We start from the raw sequence: 27279 nt of genomic DNA on the forward strand, positions 1-27279 counted from the left end.
CCTTTTGGAGAAATATTTGTGTGCTAGGAGGGGGCTGTGTGTTCCCCGGTGCGATAGGAACAGTGTGCTGAGAAGCAGAGGAGGCTACTACATGGTAAACAGGCAATTTAAATTTCTGAAAGCTCTCTTAAACCTGTTCAAATCTCTGCTCTGTGTAGATAAGGGCAAACTGTTGTATGAGCTGACACAGTAGGAACAAACTTCTGGCATATGCACAGCAGCTACAGCATTAGAATTGTAAAGCACCTTTTTTCTTTTTCTTTTTTTAATCAAGGTCCGAACAAATTTGAAAGGTTGATTCGTGTTGTGTGTTTCCAGCTACAAACAGAAAAAATCAAGAGGGGTTGGAAAGGAGGTGAGGAATCTGAGCAAAGACGAACAGTCTGATCTAATCAATCTGGTCGCCTCAAATGTCATCACTGTATTATTTCTATTACCTTTTACTCTCAGGATATCTTTTAAATGAGGAAAACAAACAAAGAGCCACAACCTCTTCCCTGATGCAATCCTTCCTTCAAGGAGGAATTAACTAAAAATCTGTGCCTAAACTGACTTTTACCTTTATCTTGGTTATAAAAACGTACTATGAGATGGAAGCAAGTGGATTTGTTTTTCTGCTTAGAGCCTTGTTTAGGTTTGTACAAACAAGTATAAAGCCCTCAGTATTAGCTGTTTGTTTTCTTTGGCTCTACAGCCAAGTAGGTATCAACAGACGTTAAACTTTGGACATTCTGACTTGCACACAAAGGAGAACACAAGCATATTTTTAAATCGTGATTACTTCAGGTCGTAAACATATACAAAGCAAACATTACCGAGTCATGTAAGGATGTGTGATGTGTGTCACTCAGCAAAACACCTCCTAGCAAACTTGCTCTTCTTTCCTCCTTCTCTGCCCATTCTTTGACAGGCTAATTGCAAAGCTCCAAGTTGTGTTTGAAGTGCTGCCTTTAAAATCAGAGTGCTACAGTCTAGCCCTGCTTATAGCAATACTGCAGGGAAAAGAAATGTATTAATGTATTTTCTGATTGCAAAAGTACTAATTTAACCTGAAAATCAGCTATAGCCATGCTTCTTAAGAAATTTCTGACGCAGAATTTTCTGTTATGCTGTTGCAAAAACCACTTGAAAGGGTAAAGGAAAAGAGAGTGTGTATAATAAGGTCAAGCGTATTGCTCTGTGGTTGTATTCTCAAAACAAAACACTGGGGTGTTCCCAGAAGGTGGAGATAGCATTGCAAGGCCTGGAAATGCTGTAAAATGGAGGAAATCAGAGGAAAACACTGAAGGGACTCAGGGTGATTTCTTAAAAACCGTGGCGGACCCTGCATGCACGGTCGGTGCTGCCAGTGCCGTGGTCAGTGATACACGGGGGGTGTTAATCCTCGCGGGGCTGAACCTCCTGCTTCTGGTCTTGAACTCGGGGGAAATCCTTGACCTGAGTGAAGGAGAGAAGATGCCGATGGCTGCTTTTGTCACACGACTCAGACCCCGGCAGAGAGAGAGAGATGTTAAAAATGAACTAATGAGCGTTGTTAACAACAACAAAACCGCTGCCTCCAGGCGAAGTTTTGCCAGCTTCAGTTTTCGTCGCTTTCAGCTCAATATACCAATTAAACCGTGACCGAAACAGAAAATGTTATAGTTTTATTTTTAAAGAACATAAACAATAACATTTTATAAATGCAGCAGCTTCCCTTTCTCCAGAAGGAATGAATACTTCGGCTTCCTTCACGAGATGCAGTTGCCTAGAGGTGTTCAGCTACTGCCCCAGCTTTGTGATCCCCACAGCACATATGCCTAAGAAATACAATCCTCATGCTATTGTCTGCGTTCCTTTCCAAATACGTTTGCAATTGCAGGCATGAAAAACAGCTGGAGATGGGAACATTTGTTGGCTTTAAAACTTGTGGGATGACAGCTCAGCCTGACTTCCAGCACAAATGATCAGGGGAAGAACTGATTCTGCCAGAGAATACGGGATCCCACATCCACACGTGAAGGACTCTGCTGAGCCTTGGGTAGGATTCTCTTTCATTTATCTGCTGATATTAGTTTACTCTGCTTGGCTAGCACTGTTAAGACTCTGCACAAATCTGTTTTTCTTTTGTCCCCCATTGCTCTGACTCTATCCTAAACACAAAATGGCTCTTGGGAAGAGCATCCCATGGGGCTGTCACATTGAACAGCCTCTGTATCCAGATGATAATGATGGGAACTCCAGCATTATATGGGATCAGTGGGCCTGTAAGAATGACTTTCCAGCACAATTCATTGCATTAAAGCATTGCAAACATTCTGAAATACGTATTTTTAAAATCCTTTCTCCTTTTAAAAATATTGGTGTTTGGTGGTGTTGATGTGTGCGCATTGGAAAGGAAAAGTACTGGTGAAAATCAAACAAAGAGTTCTGCCTTTCCCTGTACTGAAAACCCAGGCTGTTTTCCTTCTATTGATTCTCCTGCAAGTCTATAGCTACCTATTACCTTGGACTGCAATGGCTTCAATGGGGTTTCATAAACCTTTGGCCCTGTTGCTATAAAAACCTTCCATGTTTTTGCCAAGCCTCCCTCAGAAAGATTACTTTTGCTTTGAAGATGCCAATAAAGGAAATTGCTTTCGCAAGGAAATAGCTAGAAAGACAACCCTAGACCCTTCATTTGGATTTCCTCCAATCTTAAATTTAGTGGAACTGAAGAGCAATCCTAAATATATTATGCAATGCACCACAGTCCAAGCAGTGAGGTATCTCCGGGCAGTGCTTGGTCAGGTTCTAGTGACTCCTGCCCCTTCTTCAGCTTTTGAGCAAAAGCTTCTAAGTGAAAAAAGCCCCAACCACCCAGCGTTTGGCACAAGCTGCAGTGGGGAGGTGACGAGCCGTCCTGCCTCCATCAGTCACCTGCTCCGGGGGTGGAAAATCCCAGATGGTGAGGAGCAGACCTGGATCTCCTCTCTGTGTCCAGGTGGCCCTGTGCCGTTCTCTGCTGTCACTGAAAAAAAGGCTTCATTCTTTATCTAGTTTGTTTTTTTTTTCCTATTTTTTTCTTTAACCTAAATCCCCTTTGTGCAGTCTTCTTAAGAGTGGCACACACTGCTGGACCACCTGGAGGGCGCTGTATCGTGGCATAAACCTGAAAAGATGAGGCAGAGACCAGGCTGTCATCTTCATCCACAGAGGCACGCAGGACTCTGATTTAAACCGAAAAATGCACAAACCTGGAAAGTTTATCGGAGCTCTATTATTAGCCCGACCAAGCTGAAAAATGAGGCTGTGCCATTGAATGCATGTTCAGTCTTACTTCTCACCCAGATTTCCTAGATGGAACCTGGCGAGCTCAAACTCCCGCCGGGAGCTCCAGGGAGGTGAGAAGCAGCACAGAAGGCGGCCCGGCCGCTGCCAGTTGCACGTTGCTCCTTCTGCTGCTATTTCTGTTCTCTCAGCCCTTCAGCCGGTGAGCACCTGACGTCAGACAGGCAAGTGACAATGTGTGGCTACATCTCTTGGCCCTTTAATGAATATAAGGGAATCCACTACGTGTTTTTACCATATTACTCAGATGGATCCAGATGCGAGTCACTCTTTGCTGCCCAACCTCCAGCAGAACCATCCTGTCAAGCTGGCCCAGCCATGGGTGATCTGATCAACCATCCAAAGATAACTTTGGTGGTGTCACTAGGCAGGAATCAATGCTCATCCCAACCTCAGACAGAGAGAAATGGCCTTAAAACATCTTGTATCTGCATGGAAAAGGAACAGCAAAGCTGAGGACAAAGGGGAGGTGGCTGTGAAAAAGTCCTTTATCTGCACAGGGAAGGGAGAAGCTTGGGCAGGAGTGTGGAGAAAGTGGGAGGATTATTGGCTCTGGGGAGACAGGCTGGCATAGCAAAAGATTAATCCTAATCCGTGTCTCTCTAGCTTTATACCAGTGTGTGAAATAGTAATCCCTTCCTTCTCTGTGGATTGGGACAAATGATGAAGGAAAAAGTAATATTGCTTCTCAGTAATGAAACCACCAAATTTTAATACTTTTTTCTTTTTAGTTTCTCTTTTATTTTGCAAGTGAATGTGCTGGATCCCTTGATGCTTTAAAATGTTTCGCAGCATTTTGGCCACAAGAAACATTTCATCACCAGTGTTTTGTGAAGAGTCAGGGGGGTTGTTAACACCAGAAAACGGCCCACGGTCTCCGGGCAGGCTGAACGCATGGTAAGATGTGAGCTTTGGATGTACAGGAGCACATCTAGTGCCAAAACTGAGATGTAGCTCAGTTGCTTAAATGAATTATCATGCAGAAATAGGCAGCTTCTCTCTTTCTCTCATTTTCTCCACCCCGTCCCCAGGGCAGCTGCTGTGCAGGAGAATCCCCCAGTGCATGGAACCCAGCAGGTCCTGCTAAGAGCAGCGTGGGTTTCCTCCAGCTCCCAGGGTATGGGATCTGGGGAAAAGCCAAGCCTAAACCAGGCTCAGATTCAAGGTGAGATGCTGGGTGTGTGGTTTCCATCAGCCTGGGTGACTTCTCTGTCTGAGCTCATCTAATTTATCCGCTGATCCAGTATGCTCTGATGTATTTAGAAAAAGTTGTGGTTTTCTAAGTATGTGCACAAGACAGGTTTTTCCTTTTCATCAGCCAACAGGCTGCCCAGGGCAGTGGTGGGGTCACCATCCCTGGAGGGGTTTAAAAGGCATTTAGATGAGATTCTCAGGGACATGGTTTAGTGCTAGATTTGGGTTGTGGTTGGACTCAATGATTCTGGGGGTCTCTTCCAACTAAAATAATTCTATGGTTCTATGATTCTGTCTTTCCAAAGCACAGACTAGGTTAGGTTGGAAGGGACCTTTGCAAGTCTCTAGTCCAGTGTTGAATATCTCCACAAATGGAGGTTTCACACACTCTTTGTGCACAAGTTCTAGTGTTGTCCCACTTATGTGAATAATTTTTATGTTCAGTGAAGGGTTTTTTTTGCTGCAAGATGTGACTGTTGCCTCTAGCCCTTTCACTGTGCACCTCTGAGAGAAATCCATCTCCATCTTGTCTATAACCTCTCTTCAGAACCTCTATAACCTTTAATTAAATCTCTGTATAAAGAATTTGTTTTCCTGGGGAGCTGACTCAGTATCTTTACCATGTTCAAAATACATTTTTGTTATTAACTTGTTACATCAAATCTGATATAATGATTGGACATGCAAAAGCACCTGCATCCCATTGACTATCCTGATCCACAGCTGCTCACAGAGGTGGTGTGGAGATGCCTTCAGGGAGCAATTCCAGAGCTGTGTCCTTGGCTGGTACACTCAGCAGATCCTGTGTTTTTCTGGTCTGGTTGGTCTCTTTTGAGATCAACTCAATCAAATCACTACTATTCAAGATTTCAGAATGCAACAGACGAAACAGGAACCCAATTCTCTTTTGATAACATATTCTTCAGTGATAACGGTGATACTTTGCTTTTCCTTGTAGTTATCAAGATGCGTTTCTTTTCTGTATTCATCAAAGCAGCAATAATTTGACTTGTCTTCCTTGAGTAATGATTTTGTCTCATACTTTTTTCAGTTACATTTATCTTCAAGGCATTGATTTCATTCCTTTTTAAATTTTTTAAAGTCCCTTCTCCTCGCACTTATTATGTAGTGATTCTGAATGAATTATACTGGCTTTGTAATTATTTTAAATAGACACTGCTTTTATGTGTAGTGCCCAAAAAACAGGTAGAAAACTTAGGCTAAACTATTCTAAGGATAACTTTCTCTGCACCCTCAGGTTTTGGGGTTTTTTTTTAAATACTGCTTTGTTAATAGTTTAAATGATTGTATTAACTACAGTAATTTTCACATTATGCAGTGGTAACAGTACTTCCAAGGGCAATATGGTTTTGTCTGTCGCCTGGGAGACTCCCCAAAAAGTAGACCCTAGGTTTTTTTTCTAATTAAAACCTTGATCACGAGACATATAGTCAAAAACTAGGAAGCAAGAAATATAGTATTGATGATGTAACAATGTTAAGGTATGGTGTAACGCACTTAATATAGGCTCTTGGTGTCACCGCAGTATGAAGATTCTGTATTGTGGGTATAGTTTCTGCAGTGCAAATCTGTGTAAAGCATGGATGAATTTGAGACTTCTGTAAGCAGCCTTTCTTGAAATGGAGTCAATCAGAGATAGAGCCTAAATGAGAGCTATCTGTGGATTGGGTCATAAGTGACACAGAAGGTAGACAGCTGAATGAGAAATTGGAGAAGATTCTGCCTTGGAGCCATCTTCCCTACTAGTCTCCTTCACTTCTAGCTGCCGTTCATCATCTCAGTTGCTGCTTGTACACTTCTCTCCATCATGGAGAAGCATAGAAGAGACATGCCAAGTAGCTACATATCTACTTAGAGCTTTGATGTGGTGAGGGAAATGCTTATGTGACAGACTTGCTAAAGATCTGACCTCGGTCAGTTCCATGTTTATATTTATATATTTAATGAGAAAAACAAAGATGGGGAATGATATACGTGTGAACACAAGTTTGATCATACACTTTTAAAGCTTCCCTATTTTGCCTCTTACCTTAGCATTAACAGCTTTAGACTGCTCTGATTTTTAAGGGAGGAGGGGAGTGTGGGGGGAAAGAAGGATTCTTCTTGTTTTCGTTGCCTTCTTCTTTACTAGCTGCTTTGTGTGGAAACATGGTGCTAGTTCCTCACCTTCCTATATAGCAAAACTCATAGACCTCTTGGCTCCGACCCACCCCTGTGCAGGGCTGATGGGCTCAGAGAAAGCGTGTGCACCAGGGAGACTTACTGAAGATAAGACTGATTTAATATTTTTTAAACTTCTGGGTGGATTGAGCCAGCAATTTAGTTTACTAAGTCCCTGGAAATTGTGCACAGCTCCATACGCTGCCAATCAGGGCCTTGTGGAAGGGCTGCAAAGAGGAGGAGGCAGCGGCGTCCCTGTCGGCGTGGATTTGCCATGCGGATGTTGAGCTTGCTTTTGACTCATCAGAGCAGCAAATTTGCATTCATAGCATCCAGCCGACAGTGCATTAAGTCAGTCCCCACAATCAGTGAAACAATATATTCAAATGAGTTTGGTTTGCAGGACTGTGTAGCAATGTGAATGTAGCCAGATTAGATGATCTAACTTGGGACTGCAGCTCTGCATCCATAGAGTAGCTTATAGCATCCTATAGATGGCCAAGATTATTGGCTTGGCTACCCAGTGTCACCAGAAGACCAGACCCCACCACTGGGAACCCAGAGTTAGGTGACCTAGAGGCTGTGTAGTTGCAATGGACCTCCAGGACTTTGAGGGTGGCTCAGGCCACCTAGGAATCTCTGACCATGAGCTATAGGAGACACGGGAACTGTTGTGTGAGGGTACAAACAGCACTTGAGGATGTCCCCAAGTCTGTTTTTTTGTTCCCTTCATTATTTTGTTCTTTCATACTTTTATGTTCTACGTAACCATTCTAAAATTTTCATTGTTAGTTCTATTCAAACATAATTTTGTGCAGCGCAACCAGATGACCACAAAATCCCATCATTGGAGATGTAATATTTGCTGTAATAACAGCTACATCATGTAACTTGTGACAGTGATCGTCCTAGCTGTCATATTAGGAGAGATGCAGCAATGTGACAGGGACTGGGGTTTTATTCCAGTAACAGAATAGTCCATAAAAAAATGTGTGTCATTAATTCACATCTATTTGAGACATTTCACAGCATTACCAGTGAGAAAATTAACCCATTCAAACCTTGACAAGAGGTATTTGAAGTAAGACACATATTTGACACCTCAATATACCTATCTAGACCTCAGAGAATCTAAAATACCAGTTTCAAATTCTGAAGCATAGGTATCATGTCCAAAAAGGGGCCTGATTATGGAATAAACTTCCAGAGGAAAATGGAGAAAGCCAAAGACTGACCAATTTAGGAAATTACTGTAGCTTCTTCCTCTTATACAGCACTGTAGAAAAAAGGAAGTTTGCTTTTAGCCTCACTGGAAATAAGCACAAGTGGACTCACTTCACATTCTGTGTACACCAAAAATGACAAAGAACCAGGAACCCCACAGGGACTTAGAGTTCGCTAATCTACTGCACGTTTTAGATGTTCTGGCACCATGGTGACGGGCAACAGTAGAAAGACCTAAAATAGAGTACAAGTGTTTTCAACAGCTTTCTCTTACTAAGTGCACTTCATATTGTCATGAGAAAGTCCTCTTAATTTTTTTTCCTCATTCTCCCACTTCAAATAAATTGTCTAGTACCTAAAAGGTCATTTTGAAGAACTTTGCTTTTCTGCAAATTACTGGAATTTGTAAAAACACTGAATATAAGTGACAATATCTTATCTGTCTGTATTTCTGTCTTACTTTTAGACTCCTAAGAGAGAGCCTTTAACAATTTTCACAAAAGGAATGAGGCGAGGGAGAGTAAGGGAGGGGGAGAATACTGTACTGCATGTTCTTTCTGAATTTTCTGTGCTTCTTGAACAAAGAAGGAATGAATATCCCAGAATAATTAGTGTAATGATAATAAAGAAGGCTGTGAAAAGCCTTATCTTCTATAAACCTGTTTGTTGTTTCTCTCTGCTGAATGTTGTAAATGGCATCCAGTTTGGTGTGTGTGCAGCTTTTCGATAGAGTTGTATTTGAATAGAAAGCAGCGAGTTTTGTGGGATCTTGCTGATCTTGTAATAACTCTTTTTCCCCCTCTGTCTCCTGGAGCTAATCTTATGCTTGACTTCAGTCATTTTGAAGGTATTTGAGATTTGTATGTTACTTGATTGTGTTCAGTCTACTTTAAATCCACTACGTGACCACAGCAGTGACGAACTGGCAACCACAATTATGGCCGATAATTAATTGAGCAGAGACATCGCACACATAGGGCTGGTTCTCAACCTGCCCCAGACCATGAAGCCTCTGTACCCAACAGTGGGGCTTTTAAAGGCTAAATTTAAAATCATAAAGTCTCATTTTCTGTTAAAGAGGCATTCTGAGCATGTAGGATGTCCTAAGCCTCTTGCAGGAGCACGTCTCCTACGTTTCATTTGTTTTCACGCCTTTCTCTTACCTGTTTTCCCTTTAGCTTTCAATTTTCCCCTCTGTGCTCTAGATAACTTTCCCTTCCTTTGGTGCGCGCGTGATGCTCAATGGCTCATTCTAATACAATATTTAGGTGCCTCCTGGCTGTGGTTTAAAAGTTGCTTTAACATTTCTTGCACTAAAGTAGATTTTTCTTATAGCCCAACAATTCTCAGTTCTCAGCTCCTATAGTTAAAACTTCCAGAGCTGTACCAAAGCCCCAGTTCTCAACAGCTTATATACCATATTCAGCATCAGGTGTCTTTATCTGGTAGCATCTTTTTGCATCATTCAGTGTTGCTGGTACTATTTCCTTCTTATTTTTCAAGTGCTGAATGGCACTAGGAGGCAGATGAGCATTTGTATAAATACTTGCTGTATTACTTTTTTATGCGTGTAAAAGAGCAGTGTGAGATTCAGGCTGAGTGTGAGGCATTTGAAACTGTGCTGGGAAGAGAAGTTGAAAATACTCTGAGAAAGCAGGAGGATAATATCTAACAAACCTCCCTGGTTTTCCGTCTCCTATCGAGGTCTAGGAAAGGGTAGAATGAGAGCTCTCGATGCCTACTCGAGATTATTCCATTTCAGATGTTACTGAAGCACCGCATAAATTGCTCCTAAAGAAAGCACAGGACCACTTGACCTTTTTGATGCTCACAGCAACTGCTTTGTCATCTACTCTTCGTTATAATACCATTTTCAATGGTATGAAGCTTGTAGCAGAATCTGTTGCTTCAACATTTGGGGCAATGCCCATCTTGCTTTCAGGCCTGTCAGTATTGACAGGAGAGGGGAAATCTCTGGGGAAAAATTGTAGCTCAGACTTTAATAGACTAATTGCACCATAATGGAGTCTTCTCAGTGCTTTCCAGGACTTCGACTGTTGCAATTTGTGATTTTAGAAAGTGGGGGATTTGTATGAATTACAGTTTGCGTTTCTTTCTCACACGCACCCATTCACAGGGTCCTATAAACTTGGTGACAAAGTGCCAGTTGTGGATTTATCTGTGCCAAACCAGACATGGTTGGGATATATTAATAACCATTTTACAGAAAAGGAGGTGAGAAAGATGACATGATCTGTCCTGATTAACACATACAGGATAAAGCACTACTGAAAAAGGCAGCTCAGCTGCCAACGATGATGGGCTCATCACTGCTCAAAGGTGTGATACTTTCCCATCCTTTCTGTCTTTCTGCAACACCTCAGCCCTGCTGAACCCTTGAGAAGCTATTTGGGCTTTCTGAGCAGCAGGACAATATTATTTTTGCTAGGTTATGCAGCAAAAGGAGCTACAGGATGAGGAGAGGGTTGAAGGGAATGGCTGGGGAGGGCATCACCACTTTTCCCAGTGACAGCAAGTGCTTGGAGTGGGCCAAGCCAAAACTGTGCCACACCACCAGTATGGAGAGCTGAACTGTGTTTTCCCATCCCTGTCTTTCTCAAAATTCAGATGAAAATAATGTCTTTATGAAAAGCACCTGGCTTGAAGGTATAAGTGAAGAAATAGGTCGGTACTGCGACCCAAGTCTTTCTCCATCTTGGTATCGTGTGGTATGTAAAGTGTCATGCAAAGGCTTCATCAGCTGGTGTCTTGGTTTGCTACTTGAGTTACTTCATTGCCTGCAGAGTAATGGCTACTGACCGCTGGTGGAGCGACCACAGCAGCATGGGGCAAAATACAGCACACATGGGGAAAAATACGGCACGCACGGGGAAAAACACAGCACGCATGGGGAAAAACATAGCACATGAGATAAAACACAGCACGCACGCTGCTGCCCCAGCTCATTTCTCCTTGTTCCCCAGGGTGCGAGACAGCTCATCTTCGTGGCAGTATATTTCCTGAGATGGCATATTTGTAATCGATTAATTCTGCACTGGAAGCGCACCCATCATTCTTGGCAACATATGGCAACTAATCTGTCCTTAAGCAGTTAATTAGGCACCATTTGTATGCACATGTTGCCCTTTGCACGCTGAAGCGGCTGCGGTTCCTGTAGGAAGCTGTTTGTTCTGGGCTGTCTTTCTCCTTCCTCTGTGTGGAAAAATGAGATGTTTTGTGGTCATTTTCTTTGCTCTTGTTCTTTTTAAAGAACAAAAGTAAAGAGATGCTGCGCTGGAGTGCAAGGATGGGGTAAAAGAGTGATCCGCTCTTTAAGGCCCCGGATGAGCAAGGGGATAAGCTTTTGACTCCCTGTATGTGATTACAGGGAAAATGGTTAATTTGGCAGGAATTGCCCTCTGTGCACTAAGGAGGGGCAGGAATGAGATGCCGTTGCAGAACTGATCAGGCAAACTTTTTCAAAAGGCACTTGTTTTACATGCAATTTAATACCCAGCATTATTTATTTCTGAATTTAAAAGCACCGATCTACTGTATTTAAAACTTGAAAGATGTTAGAGTTTGATGTTAACAAACGAATCACACTGTGTGTGTTTTGGTACCTGCATGTGTTTCACTGGTCCTGTTTAGTTTACTGTTTGCATTGCTGAGCATCATCCAGAGAACTACGTGAAACCATTTTAAAGAGGGAAAAGTAGGGACTGATGCAAATTGTAGGTGTCTGAAAACTTAACCCCAAACAAACAAACAAAAAGGTGTGTGAATGAGCCACCCATTGCAGTAGGCAGACTGTGTGACACAGAAATTACAATACCCTTCACATATTATTGTCATTTCTAGTTTTAAGTCATTTCTGCAACCCCCAAATCTGAGCTCTTCTATGGTAGGCACTCCACAGACCATCCCATGAACTTGGTCCTTACTTCACAGGGCTCATAATCGGTATCAAAGGCTATGGAAGTTTGGGATGGAGTTGTTCTTGCTTTTCTGTTATGAATGTGGAGGTGCAGCAAGGACAAATGAAGTTCTAGGGCTAAAAATGGAGTCTGGATTCTTGGATGTCAGACCCAATGCTGCAGCAAAAAGATGTCTTTCTTCCCTTGCTGAATTTCTACTTTAGTATCTTGTATCTGACATCTGGGTGGAATTCTAACAACTTCAGAGGGAAAAATGTGAAATGGACAATCAATAAACTGTTTGTTGGGGAAATTTTCTCCTACCAGAGCAACAGAATCAAGAACTGAAAAATCATGGGAAGACATTTCAGAGCTGTTCATCAATTATCACTGCTATTTAGTTTCCTGAAATTGGAATGGAAATCTCAGTGCCTGAGTTGGTTTGAAGACACAGGAGGTGCATGTTGTTCCATTGCCTCCAACTTTGGTAAACTCTTTGTAAGTCTGTGACAAATTACTAATCAGTCTGCAATTTTTCACTCCTGTCTTGTCTCTATTTTGCTGTGCTTTGGTGTGATCACTGCATATTCTATCTCACAGCATCTTGTAAATGATATATCAGCCTTACCGAACGTGGTGTTCCCTCCTGCATTGATGAGCTGAGTGCAACCTTGGCTTCTTGGATGCCCTCCCTGCTCCCTTGGTGCAGGAGACAGATTGCTGAAGTGAAGCTCATAACTTAAAGGGTCTGAATTCCCCCCACTAAGCTGGAATTTCTCCTTTACATAAGAACAGCAGTTGTGTAGTGTTTCAAATAGCTTCAGACTTTCCTCTAGTGTTTACTGCCCTCTATTAAGTTTAATATCCTTTTTCCTTTAGAAGTGAATATAAATGCACTGTCTACAAATAACACACAGCAAAAGCACTGTTGTAACATGACCGGTTTGCTTTATCTATCCATGAATGACTCTTTCCCGCTGTCACCAGCCCTGTTAACCCAATCTAATTTTTGTTTCTTTCCCACTATAATTGCTTTTTTGACAAATACAGCTCATAAATCCCATTCTTTCAATGTAATATATCACAGATTTCTGTATGAGTTCTTAAGGATCCTGTTGAGGAAAGCCTGAGACCCAGCGAGAGCAGGGGCAGCTGTGAAAGGGATTTTCATTATTAATACTCCATTACTGTTCATGAGCCCCACCTGGATGGGGGTCCTGTTGGACTGGGTACACTATGCATGTGACAGGAGGGCATTGCCCTCTTCTGCAAAGTCTTTCCAGGCCAAGTACCCAAGAGGACTAAGGTTTAGGGGAAGATAAATTGATGGAAAATTCACCAAGGCCATTTACTTTGAAGTTTCTAGAAGAGTGAGTTACAAATGGTAAGATAAAAAGCAGCAGGCTACAAACCAACATTGCAAGGTTGCCTTATGTACTAGGGACAGATAAATGAGATTAGAAAGCCTTTATTTCTTTCTTTTTACAGCTGCCATTGCAGTGTCTCCTGACTGCTGTGGGAGCAGGTGACTTACTGCATCAGTTAGCGAGGGGACAGGTTTGAAGACCCAGCACTGCCCATGTTAGTGGACTCTCTGTTCTCCATTGTGTTTATGCCATTCCAGAGCAAAGAGGTCCTGTGTGGAACGGACAGACGATGCGAACGGCCAACAGCTCACTGGTTTGGCTGCTTTCCCCTTGGGAGCCTGTAGGGATGGGACCGTTGTGATGTTGGCTGTGGGGGTAAAGCCTTAGGAAGTGAAAGGTGGCAAAAAGGCATGTATTCAAGGAGTGGAAACTCCTTGAAGCCACAGAGAACAGCACAAAATCAAGAAAGCCTCCGTCATGGTAGGAAACACTGTACAAAGGAGGCTGAGTGATTAAATAGTCTCATTTGCCACACTCTGCAGGGATGAGGATGTGTTAGAAGGAGTTTCAAAGTAACCCAGCCCTCAAGTGAAGGAAACAGTGAGATAGGATTAAGGTAGTGATGGCTATTTATATGCCAAGTGACATAAGGATGAAGCTAGAAAGCCAGAAGCTCAAGAGAGAAGTGGGCTTTGTGTGTCAGCTGGGGAAAAAAGAAAAGCAAGGGGGAAAAAGGTGGTGGGACAAGGGAGCTGAGAGGTTACTACAACTTGAAAAAGGCATTAGAAGCACCACCATATTAAATGAAGGAGGGAATCAAGGGGGAATATTTTGCTTTTTCAGGAGTTTTGAAGAACCGTACTAATAAAGCAAGGTGAACAGGCAAGGTCAAGGCGGCCAAAAATGAGCAATGAGGCAGATTTACTGTTTTGACAGATACATGACTCTCCACCTGCCATGGCCCAGATGTGGGACAAAGACCTGAAATAAGAGCCATAAGATAAATGGTGGTGGAGGAAGGCTTTAAATTACAAGGAATCAATTTCTCTGACATAAATAAAGTTTCTTTAACCTCAGTTCCCCCATGAGTCAGCATTTCTGACTGGAAATGATTTACGCACACACAAAGAAGATATATTAGAGACGTGATTGTGTGTGGAGAATGTAGATTGAAGCGAATCGGTACTTAGCTAGGAATGGTGGAATAAGATGCAATGATTCTGTAGTTAAATGGGACTATATAGCCATTAGCCTGTAAGCAGGACAAAATTCAGAGTGCATTGTTCCCCATATTATGGTTCCAAACTTCCTGACTTCAAGAAGAGTCTCTGTTCATTTTGCTTCCATTAATGGTAAGATCTGTTTTAAGCCAGGCTCTCAGGGGACTGGACCTTCCCAGACTTGAAAAGATCCACGTTCCTTTGCAGAAGTGTGGAACGATGACACCTGCCTATTAACCCATGAACTTTGCATGAGCCGGGACTGACCACCACTGTGCTACCACTTAAGTTATTCAATTTTATCTCATTTGCACACATAATTTGCTGTCAAGGTGACATTATAGAGTGCTTATGATGATCAGGAAAAGGGAAAAAGAACAAATGCAGGCTGGAAATCTGAGCTGGAGAAAAGGTTGTTTGAAGGGACAATGAAACACAAAACAAATGCTTGTAGGATAGAGCTGCTTTGATCTCTGGTTGAGATACCTGTAGGTTGTAAATCCATGTAGGTCAAACTGCTTGTATGATACTCACAGCCTGTTTTAGAAACATTGCTAGAGGTTTGTTTGGGGTTAATCTTTTGCTATGTAGGTTTTGTTTACTTCTTTTTGTTGTTGTATTTTTCCTTGTTTGTTTTTATTCTTCAAAACCAGAAGAGGGCCAACACAGCTCTCCCAGGCCAGGACCAGTTCAAATTGTTTTTTTCTGATTCTTCTACTATCAGATTTTTTTTCTTAACATTGCAGCCATAAAAGCCTTGACTATTTTGGATAATCTTTACATGTTACCAAGTTCTTTATCTTTGTGCTTCCTATAAATCCACCATAACCTGGAACTGCTTTCAGCAGGTAGGAACTGCTGGGCTTGGACCTCCTGGGGTGGACTCGAGGTCAGAAATCCCAGCTGCTTCTCATACTCACAGCCCTGGGAAGTCCCAAGTGCTTCTTCTGGGCAAGCGATGTCCTGGAATAAAGAGGAAAAGGGAGAGGATGAGGACCAGGAAGGCTAAGATTGGCCTCCCATTTTTGTATCACTTTGAGCTATAAAAATGAATGGGGAAAAATGCCTGTTTTTAAATGCTGAAATAAGTCCCAATAATTTTCTATATTTCTCTTCATTTTACAGCATTAGCTGTGAGTATTTTTAATGAGCCTTTTTATGAAAACCTCTTTTGGTGTGGGGGGAAGTTATTAAGCCTCCTGCAAAGGGATTTTATGGTTTTAATTATAAACAGGTAATGGAGTCTGTGCAAAAATTACCTTTTGACTTTGCAATAAAACCCATTTCCCCCAAGGTAAGAACTCCATAAAGAGAGAATTACATGGCAAGGGAATGGAGAAGTCAGCTCTGAACTCACAAGGTGCCTGCACAGCAGCAGCTTTGGAGAAGCCCTGGGGATCCATCGACCTCAGTCTGCACGTCTGTCTGTCTGTCTGCTGCGGGCCAAGGAAACCACAGAGGGCAATGCAAGGTTGCAGGGTTGCCCAGACTGTCCCACTGTGTTGCATTGAAGCAGCCTCAGGGCTTCTTTAACTTTGTTAATGGTCACATACGGACCACCCAAAAGCCACAGCTGGAGAATGGTGCGTAGTGGAGGGATAGAACAGCTCTGCTTCTTTCCTTTGAGCTGCACAGTGAGCTGACATGGTTGGAAAGATTTTTTTCTGGATAATATTCCTCGACAAATCCACCCTGGCTTTCTTGTCAGGCTTTGCCCACTCTGCAAGAGGAATCACTTGCATCTCAACCATAGAAAAAGCCCCTGTGCTGAAAAAGCTTTCTCTTTCCTTAATTTTCCTCACAAAGAAATCAGACTTTTCTACAAGCCCTGTTCTGGACAGGTTGGTCCAGGTTTGAGCCATCAGCACAGCCAGTGCCAGTAGTCACAACCACCTTTTTCCCTGTCTTGAAGGGAAAACAGTGTTTTGCCTCCTGATGTGAAATGCACATCCTTCTGATTAATGGAGGAGGCATTTTCTTGGCACTGAGACCCAGTGCTGCCATTCAGCACTGAGCTCAGCCATGCTGGTCCTGCAGACTTCTTATGACCCTGAGTAAGTCGCTTAATTTCCCTTTTTCACCTCATTTCTCCACTCTTCCTTCCACCTTCCTTTCCTCCCTATCCACAGGGAGGTAAAGTATTTGATGGATGGGTTGTCTTTTAGCATAAGGTCAAGTGATCCAAAGAGACTGAGTTACTGTGACTTAATGAATTAACTACGTCACTTATCTTTCAGCAAGAACTGCCTGTACATGTGCTTTTGGCTGCCTCCTGCTAGGAAATGCAGCACTTTGCTTCAAAACACCATAAATAGAATTATTCCAGCCAAGAGTCTACTGCATTTGAAATTAGGAAATAAGAAACGGCTCCTGAAAACAAAGACTTTGAAATAAAAACATTTATAGAATGTGAAACCTCTTTTTTTCAGTGTGCAAACCTAGTGTCCAACCACGCTCATGTCCCCCTTGCAAAGGTCATTGAGGCGACGGGAGGACCTCGTCTTGCAGCAGGACATCTCCTGGGGGACACCAGGTACGTTGTGCCCTCGGGACAGCTGCGCACCAGCAGCAAAACTAGCACATCCATAATAAAACCGGGCAAGTGGCTGCAGATTGGCTGAGTGGTGGCTGTTCCAGAGAGACGAGCCAGCACCGAGCCCGTGGGCTGTTGGCAGTGCTGGCTGGCACGGAGCAGCAGTGTCACCCACGGTCACCATGTGAGTGGCACCGCTGTGAGACCTCAGCCTCCTTCCAGGCCTCTGGGTGTTACTATAATGCTCTAGCCCAGATCAACTACCTACAGCACCTACCAGAAGTGGCTAGTTATTTGACTAAGTTAATATAAAGTTGGTTAATGTAAGTTTTAATTGTCTTCTTTGAGTTGGAAGACTGAGAAAGGAAGAGGTGAAGAGGGAAAAAGCACAGCAGCGGAGACTGTAATTCGCTGTCTTTTAGTTCTCCCTGTATATCATTTATAAGGATATAGAGACTGTTATGGCTCATCTATATTCCTCTAATCATTAATGAGGTGCCTTTCATGCCCTGAAGTTAAAGTCGTAAAAGTAAAGTGTGTTTTCTACTGCAGGTCCATTTTAATTCTTTATACAAATGTCCTACTGCCCTTTATAATATATTTGCTATAAATCTTGCCAGCAGTATTTGTTTTGTTTTTCTATCTAAATGCAGCGTTGAGTGGAAACAGCCTCATTATCTCCCCATTTCTAAAGAGAATTCACTGTCTCTGAAAGGTGCTATATTAGCAACTCTAGAGATAGAAATCCCTGTACATACAGAAGAGGCACAGCACGGGCAGGCAAATCGAGCCTCCCCCTTCCTTGCTGTTGTGCTTAAAGTGATGAATGAGCAATATTTCACTTATCTGTCCTGGACTTATGGGTTCAGCAGCAAGCAGGCTTATCCACATCACGTCTTTTCCCCTGCTAAAAGCAATGCCAGATGAAAGGTTTTACCAAATCCAGGGAAAAAAAAATACCTTTAATAAACTAGGTTCTTTCTTGACTTTAAAACAGCTTGTAGTGTGCTGAGCCTTGTTCTCTTATTTGTATTAATCGCATTGATCCCAGTAGCATCTGACAGTTAACTGAGTCGCCACTGCAGTAGACTCTTGGAATTTTTGCGGTCTCAGTCCCAGGGTGTTTTTGTGGCTGGCTGTGATGTTTCTGTGCCTTCCTGCATTTTGCTTTTAAATTTTCCGGCAAGCTACAATCCCACCGGTCAACATCCATAACCCTGCTGCAGCATCACGGCAATTCTTCAGGTCACGTTTGTGTTTGGACCCAGCCAGCCTGCCTGGCTGCAGTGTGGGTAACGCTTCCATCAGCTGAAGTTTCATTACAACTGTCTTAAGTCAGGGTGTACAATTTGGTTTCAAGGAGGTTTAACTCAACTCCTGTCAGTATCTTAAACATGGCTAGGAAAGTCAGGTTGATTACCCAAGGTTTATAAGAATTTAAGTGCCATGTTGAGGTCTGTAACCTTTTGCAATATCTTCCTTTCCTTTTAGAGAAGACTCTCATTACAGACGCTGTCAGCCCTGACTTGAAGGGAAAGCAAACACAACGAGGCAGCCCTGTTCTAGCCCTGGTGATGGCTCACAAGATATCCAAGCGGGCTGGTCTACTGAGAAAGTCCATTGAGAAGCAGTTGCTTTTTGTATCCCAAATTGCTTCATGAAAAGTTTGGTTTCCTGGAGAGAGAAGGAATCTGCTACCAAAAAAAGTGGTAGAGAGATAATGGGAAAACAGAGAGTAATAAGCAAATGTGATTTCAAGAGCATTTTGACTGTCTCCGCTGTTATCCTGCCCTTCTCCAGGACAGGAATGGCTCTGTCAGCCCAGTTGCATGGTCATGGTGTGATAAGGATTGCTTTAAGCCCCAGAGCCTCATAAGGCCTTTCCAGAATGCTGATGGTTGTCTATTTAGATGGGGCCGATAGCTAATCTGCTTCCTACACATACCCACGTGCTCACACACATGTGCCCTCTTTCCTGATCCTTCATTCCTTCAGAGACCCTTCATAAGTACATTTCAGGTATCATTCAAAGTCCTTTGAAACCAAGGAGGGTCTTTCTTTTGGCCTCAGTGGGCTTTGGCTGTGGGGCTTATCCTTATTTTAGAGCAGGTTTATTTTCTTCTTAAGAAATTCCTCTGAAGATTCACAGAAAAGGTTGAAATTACATTTTACACCGCAGACCTCTGCCTGGAAGGTCTGATACTATCATATACTATATATATATATATATACTATCATATCAGCATCAGCTCCATGTTACAGGTGTTTAAGGAGTTAAATAGTGCCAAGCGATTTTTCTAAAAACTGCTTACAAAGTCCAATTCAACAAACTGCTCGTGAATATGTTTCAATCTTGTTAATCTCAGGTGGAATCCACTGTGTGTTTTGCTGAATCGCAGACAAAGCACAGAGCTCCTGGTTCCCACTTACCCTCTAGAAAGGGCTGGATTTATTTTCTTGTCCAACGCATTTGCCAGAGGTTTAAAAAACTTAGTTTTAAGCGTGCAAGGTCTTATGTCACAGGGCCGTGTAGCAGGAATCCAGGGCTCTCCCATACATGCAGTATATTAGCATCAGCGAATACATTATCTGCTTTTTTTCTCATTTTCAGTTATCTTTTCTTGCCTGCAAAAGCATTAGTGCTGTGATCCTCTTTGTACACCTACTTTGGTTCAAGAAAAGCAGATGGACTGTTGCTTTATTTCTGAGGGCAGGTGCAGCACCTCTTCCTCAGAACTGTTTGTACCATCAGAAAGTGCTTCAGCACCTCAGAAAGCATTTTGCACCAGATGGTATTTATTTCACCACAACATACTTACCTATTTTGATCTTGGCAATTAAGCATCGCAAAGGTTTTGTATAGGTATACTTGAAAACTACATCTTGATGGGAAAAAGATGTTCCAAGTGGATGTTTTCCTTTGTCCTCTATCTGCCAATCTTCCTGCTGACAGCACCCCAACTCATAGAGAATCCTCTCATACAGGCAGAGAATGGCCCAGAAACCCTGATAATAAGGTCTTTTCAGAAGTAAACCTCTTCTGTATTTGGAATTGTACTGTATGTCCCTTCTTCTTCATTATTGTGAGGGAAGCTAACCACATACATACAAGTGAACAGTTTTCCTATTCCAGCACTTACATCCAGGTAGATCCCCAAGTGACATTTTTTCCATCAGACAGGAGGTTGAGCGCTAGGCTTTTTTACTTAATCTCACTCTTACCTGTCAAATATCTTTCACAAAAATGGATGTTTACAACTAATGGGCATGATTTTTAAAACACAGCAACTGCCAGAGCCTGCTGAATAGTGCACCAGATATGGAAGTTTTTCACAGCTTTGGAGCTAATGAGTTGTAGACATTGGCAAATACTGGCTTTTTAAATTAGAGCTACTGTAGTTCAAAAGAGACAGATGGCTTTATTTATGGGAAGGGATTTAAGGACCACACACAGAAGACTCCACAGAAAGACAATGTGTTGTCGGAGACCATATATCATAACATGTGATATTTAAAACTGTTCAAATTTCAATTCCCTTTTCCTCATTGCCAGCCAAGTCTGATGCAGCTGCTCTTATAAATCCAGGAATATTTGTGCCTCCATTTTCTGTAACCAAATAAAAACAAACAGAAAACAAGAGGAAACTTTGACAGGTCACCTTCAAAGCTGGAAATATTGCAGAGTTCCCCTTGGACTTGATTCAAACCCCTCTGAACTCATTACTGTTAATACCAATGTGCTTCTCTCTCTTATTATCTCTTCCATTCAACACTCATCGTGTCAGACTTTGGAGAGTTTAATTTAGCGATAATAATTTGACTTGTTCCCAGGTTCTTATGCAATATTCAAGGTATCTGGAGCACAGAATTCCTTGGCAGAAAGGTTGTGGTGACAATTTTCCAGTGTTGCACTTGGCCATCCCTTTAAAATAGAAAATTCATCATAGCTTTACATGTCTCAGTGTTGGTGAGATTCCAGTTTCTGTTTTTCAGCAGATCTCAGAGCAGTATTGGATACCAACGTGTGTTTTTGGGGGCAGAGGAGCGGTAGAGCCGTTCTCCTTCAGGAGAAGCTGCATGGTGACATCTCACACAGGAGAGGTCAGAAACTGGTACAGAATGGTGTGGACATTGACAGCTTTTCCATTCATCCGCAAGCATCCGGAGCTGCATCAGGCTGCATAGATTCAAATGGGAAAGAGCCCCACTAGAGACAGTGCTCGAAAAGCCACTTCCATATAGAGAGACAGGGGTTGCAATAGTAAAATGATTGGCATTAGTATCAAACCTGTGCTTGATTTCAAATGAGGATCAAATCGTAACCCACAATGGTACATAGGTCTCTGTGCTCTATGGAGACAAACGCCTTGTAGGGGAAGATATTCCTCTACTGCTGCTATTTTCCAGTTTCATGAACAACTCCAACAATCTCTTTCCTGTCAGCACAGCATATGTCTCCTCTACTCTGCTCTTATCTGAACAGAATACAGAATGGAAGCAATTTCCAGAAAGCACAGCAAGTATTAAAACATGCGGAAGCGCAGGGAACGGGGAAAAAAATATCCCAGCTGTTACTCGGCTCTCCTGAATATATTGTGGCAGCTCAAATATTCATCGAGTCCTGACTGTTCCAAACAAGGAGGCAAATTCTGAAGTTTTAATTATATGAGGTAAGTAATTTGTATGTCCTGTAGCATTCGTGTGTCAGTGTTACTTTTCCATTTGTTTGGTTTGGTGCCTACATCTGGAAAGCGGAGCAACCCGCACTGTTGTGTCCATGCATCAGAGTCTTTGGCACTCACCATTGTCACTTGTGGCTACTTGAATGACAAAGGTCATTTGTGTAAATTTTCTTGTTTACTCTAGAGTGCGGGAACAACATTGCAGTAGTGGTGTACGTCCTGCACAGGACACCAAGGTAGTCAGGAAATCTTGAAAATCAAAGTTAAAGCATCCAGATCTCAACCAGCACTGGTTTGGCCTGCTTTGAGCAGGGTACTGGACCCTCCAGAGCTCCCTCCCAGCCCAGGTGCCGATGTGAAAAGCAACATATGTCAGCGGCTGAATTTTTGCCAGCCTGCTGTCCTGAGGAACATGCACCAGCACAAGAAGAGCTTCTGCCGTTCTGCTGGAAACTTGTTCTAGATAAGGAGGGATTATTTTCTCATCCTAACCAAGTGCGTTCCTGTCAGCCAAGCACACAAGTACCTTAAGCCATCAGATTACAATGCTACTTTTCTCATGTCACCTGGCAGATGTAACTTGAAGAAAACATCTGCAGAGCAGAAATTGGAGCTTCTGTGCGTATTGAAACCCCAATCTCCAAACAGCGAAGGAGCTATCAGTGTCATGATGGTGAGATCTGTGCACCCAGGAGGAGATGGTAGCCACCACGGCAGGTTCATGCAGAGCCCTGAGCTACCATTGCATGGTTGTTGTCCACAGCCACGTTTTCTTCAAGCTGTGGTTACAGCTGGAGCCACAATCCACAGGCAGTGCCTAAGGCCAAGCAAAGATCTTGTCACTGTTTTAAAAGAGCTTATTCCCTTAGGCTTACCAGCAGCTCCAGTAAGATTTGCATTTGTGGGTTTGAGCTGGAATATCTTCATTCTCAAGCTCCTGTTTTCCATATAGTTAGCATGATGTAGGGGTTACAGCCACCTTAGGGCAATGACAGACAGACATACCCATTGTGTCGGCTGCTAATTAAAGAGCACTTAGGAAGTCCTGGGCTGAATGATTATTATTCTGTGAATAAGCAGAATTGCTGTGTAGATTTCCCCACTAGAAAACTAAACTCGACACCACAGGGACAGATAACATGCTGCAAGCTAACGTGAAAGGAAAGGTCTGTTGCGTTTGACATTCTATAATCTTTAAATAAAGCATAATTTAGTTACTCAATATGAGCTTTTACTGCTTTAACGTTAAGACCAACATGACTACTGGCACTAACCAGGGATAAAGACAGTAATAAGAAATTGTAGGAGAATAGTGTAACACAGTTTAATTCCCAACAAAACATAAGGAGGGTGGGGGATCTATTTATTTTAAGATTATGAAATTGCAGTGTTGTGGGTTTGTGTGTTGATTTGTTGTGTTCTGTGGCTGGTTTTCTTGTTTCATTTCGTTGGGCTTTTTTTGTCTGTTTGGTTGGGTTTTTTTAACACGACACCAGCAGAAAAAGATAAATGAAGATAAGTGGCTGACTCAGCCATTCCGAAATTAGTGCTGAAGCTTTCCGTTGTAGCCCATCATTAATCTGTGGACTTGCAAAGCAAGAAAAAGATGGAAGTATTAAGTGAAGATGCCATTGAAACAAACTGTTCAGTTATAAGGGCTGAAAACCAGCTTGTTTTTATTAGCACTTACACATTTTTATTTTGCCACTCAATTCTGGTTCTACAAGACATAGCTCTCTAGAGAGAGAGAAAATAGACATATGGAGAACCTGCTGACCTGTGCCTGGTATTTAGACTTTGTACATGCATTACTATGTTACATAGATTTATTAGATACTAAAAAATAATATAATAATATCTCAGATTTATATAGCACCTTTCTATTCCCAGAGATTCCAAAGTGCTTTGAAAACAGCAGGACTTAATTGTTTTCTCACTTTGCTTTTATGCACTTTTGACTTCGGGGGGATTACTCTTGATCTACACTAAAAATATACAAGAATTGGTTATCTTCCCTCTGGACTGCAGCTAAGAGGAAACACAGCAATTATGAAAGATCATTTAGAAGCACGATATGCCATTTAGGACAGAGAATATGAAAATGAGTTCTTCTGGGTTAGCAGAGAGTGCTGTAGAAAAGCAGAAACCACAACTGGAATTTGGTTAGGAGCTGAGGCTCAGAACCATTTTGTTCAAAGCATATTTCAGTCTTAAGTGGCCAACCTTGAGTTAATATTTTGTGTTACAGCGCTGGGATATCAATCTGGTGTTTGCGGTTGCCCACAGTCATCATCGTTTGTTCAAGGGGTTTCTCTGCAATCGTCCTTTCCCGTGTGGGTGATACATGGGGTTTGGAATTCGTAAAGTTCATTTCTACCAAAAGATAAATCCCTGTGAAACAGGCTTGGAAAACAATGTCATATTTTTTTCATTAACCTATGAAGTGTGTGTGATCTAAAACTTGTAGTAGAGAGATCAACGTCCTATAAAATGGACAGTACACATTGCAGTACCAAGAACAGTGTCCTCAGATGGCAAATGAACATATTTTAACCAAAACATTTTAAAAAAAGCTGATTTCCATTTTGCAAAAGCTAATCCCTTAAAAAATCTATGCCAAGCTATTCAATCCACAAAAAAAACCCATTGATTAGAAAAGAAAACAGAATATTCTGATGTTTTACTGTTTTGAAATTTCTCTTAAAGTGATTTTTTTCTGCCACTTGATCTTTTAAGTGGTACAGCACAAATACTACTCAACCAAACCCAAAATGTGGGATGAAAACCTAGTTGCTCCTTCATATTTTTTACATTATCAGGCTTACTAAAAAAATGAATGTTTTTGTTCTGATTCAAAACAATTTTAGTTTCTTTTAATTCCTAAAATATCCCTAATTGTTTCTTTAATGAGGAAATAGCATTTAAGCTATTTTGTTTTGAAGGCATCTTAGGTTTTTCCTACATGCCAGGTAGCCCTTCACATCTGAACATCTTCCCTCTCTCTCTGCTTTTCCTGTAAGGCCCCAGGTCTTGAAGCAATTTTGTCCAGGCAGCCAAAAGTCCACCAAAGAAACAGGAAAGTTTTGAAAGTGAGGATTATATCTTCTCTAAGGAAATTACTAATGATCTACAAAGTTTACGGCACAACAAGTGCGAGCAAGTGGGTGAGGGCAAGGTGCACCGGCTATTTTAAAAAGATATTTGTTTGTTCTAAAGGCTGAAGTGATGCTTTAGAGAGAAATAAAACAAGGATGAAGAAGCAGTAATAAACCAGGACTGTTGTGCAAGGGAACATTTGCCTTCCCGAGGGAACACTTAGAAACCCTACTGATGTGTGACTGTGCTCCTCAGCGCTCCGTGCTACCACGTATTTTAATAACGGTGGCCTTGTTATGGCTGGATGGGATCTCCTGGCTGGGTAATGATTGCGCTCGTTCAGCCCTCCTGGGAGAGGATTTGCCTTGGACCTGGTAGAGTCTTGCTCTAAGTCTGTGTCTTCCCACTCGCTCTTTATTGACCTCCAAGGAGAAGATTCCACTCAGGGTATTAAGGGTCATTTCTCACTGCCGGCTCGTTATAATGGCACAGGGCAAATGGTAAATACGAACAGAAGAATGAGGCTTTAATGAATGCTTCCCACTTGAAATGTGGTGGTTCTTCATGAGTGAAAGGGATGCTCATCTCAGCTGAGTAATTCCTGAACCTCTGGCACTGCTCTGTTTTGTGTCAGGTGCATCCACACTATTCAGAGGTGAGTTCTTATAAATGGCCTGGGAGCCAAAAGGCCGGCAATAGTATCCTTGAAAACAAGTTCAACTTAGAGGGAGTATTAAATACAAACTGAACTTGCTCTCAGGAAGCATTTACATGTGAATTCCACCAAAGTTGGTTTCAAGGCACAATAAAGAGTCTGATCTCTTTCTCGGCTGAACATTGGTGTCAAAATAAATGGTTAGACATAAATATATTGAACTGCTGTTTTTCCTGAACATATTTGCTTTCAGTGGGTACCAAATCAAACTGGTTTGTTCCAGGTAACAGCTTCCCATGTATTTCACATAGCTGGGAAAGTCATATTTGTTATATTCTTGCTCAGAGCTCTTATTTTCTCATCTTTATCACAGGAATGACCTAGAATGGGAAAGAAGTCTTGACACCCAGAGCCCATGTGCGAGAGGTCTCCAAACCCCAGGTAAGGTCCTGGTCTAGTGTCTGCTCCAAGCTGGTTCTCTGATGCTGAAAGAGCATGAGTGTGTCCAGGTAGCCCAGGCAGATATCTCTCTCCCTCTCTATTAATTGCAAGAGGAGTCCAGGTGCCTTAAAATTGTTCAAAGCACTAATATTACGTGAGATGAATCTGTGCCCTGGTTGCTCATGGTGGCTTTCCCAGGCTTTTGGTCAAGCCCTCAGAAAATATATGCAACATCCTGGAATGATACATTCACAGTTGCTTTTTGCTGACAATAGCAAGCTAAATTTGTGTTTACAGGAGGAAAATATATTTCCCCATTATCCCTACGACACTGGGTTGAAATTCTGGTGTTTCTTTAGCCCTTGTGATGTTACAGAACATTGCCTCCAAATCTGAATGTGCCAGCTTAGTCTGTCTTGAGATGATGGATCACACAGAAGGTCTAGAAATGAGTCATGCTCTAAGAAGAAGGAAAGTTTTGCTTTGTGGGTTTTGTTTGTGGTTTTTTTGTTGTTTGTTTGTTAGTTGGGTTTTGGTTTTTGTTTCTAATTCAGAGACACGTTGGTGTTCTGCAATAACATCATCACAGAGAGTTGTAGGGATGCTACTAATTGACTTCTTAGTTGGTGTTTATTTCATTTGAATAGCTCACGAACTTAGTTATCCTTGGGACACCTCTGCAAAGGGAAACTGCAGCACAGTGAGCCTCAGTGACTTGTCTCAAATTATATGAGGATTCCGAGCAAGCTGGAGATTAGTCTGGAGTCCCAGTGTAGTTCCCTAACCACCAGGCCCTCCCTCCTGTCGTGTTTTGGGACAAGGTTACAAAGCACTACATGGATCCTAATAAACTAATGAGACTTCACAGTACTTCTCCTTATCCTGCTTGTAGAGTGCTCCCCTTGGAGGTGCTTTGGCTGGAAATCAAAGCCAGGATTTTCAGAAGTGACTACCGATTGCTGATACCTTGAGTGTACAAAACAAATCCAAGAAGTAGCAGACAGAAATCTTTCTCCTCCCCCAGAGGACAGAACACTCCCTTTCCCGTAAGTTCCCATTCGTTATTGTTGTTAAAATCATTATCGAGAAAACAGCTGGGAGCTCACAAGTTCTTCACTCCCTCTGTCTCGCCTCCAGGTTGAAGAGGCCATGGATGAGACATCTCCTCTTTATTGCTGTAGCCTATGGAGAATTAAAACAATTCTTTTTGATCAAGTAATTTTGTACTATAGGAATGATAATGCTCCTCCTGAAATATTATAAGTGTAATTAAAAGAACTCCCAGAAGAAGAGGGTCAGCAGTTTCAGAAAAAGAAAACAAATCAACCTTATGTAAATGATGATATGGAAGGACAGGACAGAGACTTCAGAGTGCTTTATTTTGTGTTGTCTCTGTAGTATTTCTGCTTGTAGAAAAAAGGTTCTGTAAAACCCTGCTGCTCCACATGGATGCCACTATA

The 27279-nt window shown here is 42.2% G+C and overlaps 1 long non-coding RNA gene across 1 annotated transcript; it reads left to right on the top strand.

Annotated features, from left to right (window-relative positions):
• Positions 1-617: 617 nt before the first annotated feature.
• On the top strand, positions 618-26859 carry LOC135575556 (uncharacterized). Its single transcript, XR_010466527.1, has 5 exons — positions 618-2020; positions 16842-16945; positions 21429-21615; positions 25752-25819; positions 26712-26859. It is a non-coding gene; the product is annotated as an uncharacterized LOC135575556 (long non-coding RNA).
• Positions 26860-27279: the final 420 nt, after the last annotated feature.

The sequence above is a fragment of the Columba livia genome, chromosome 16, assembly GCF_036013475.1.
Source record: "Columba livia isolate bColLiv1 breed racing homer chromosome 16, bColLiv1.pat.W.v2, whole genome shotgun sequence".
NCBI classification, from domain to species: Eukaryota; Metazoa; Chordata; class Aves; order Columbiformes; family Columbidae; genus Columba; species Columba livia.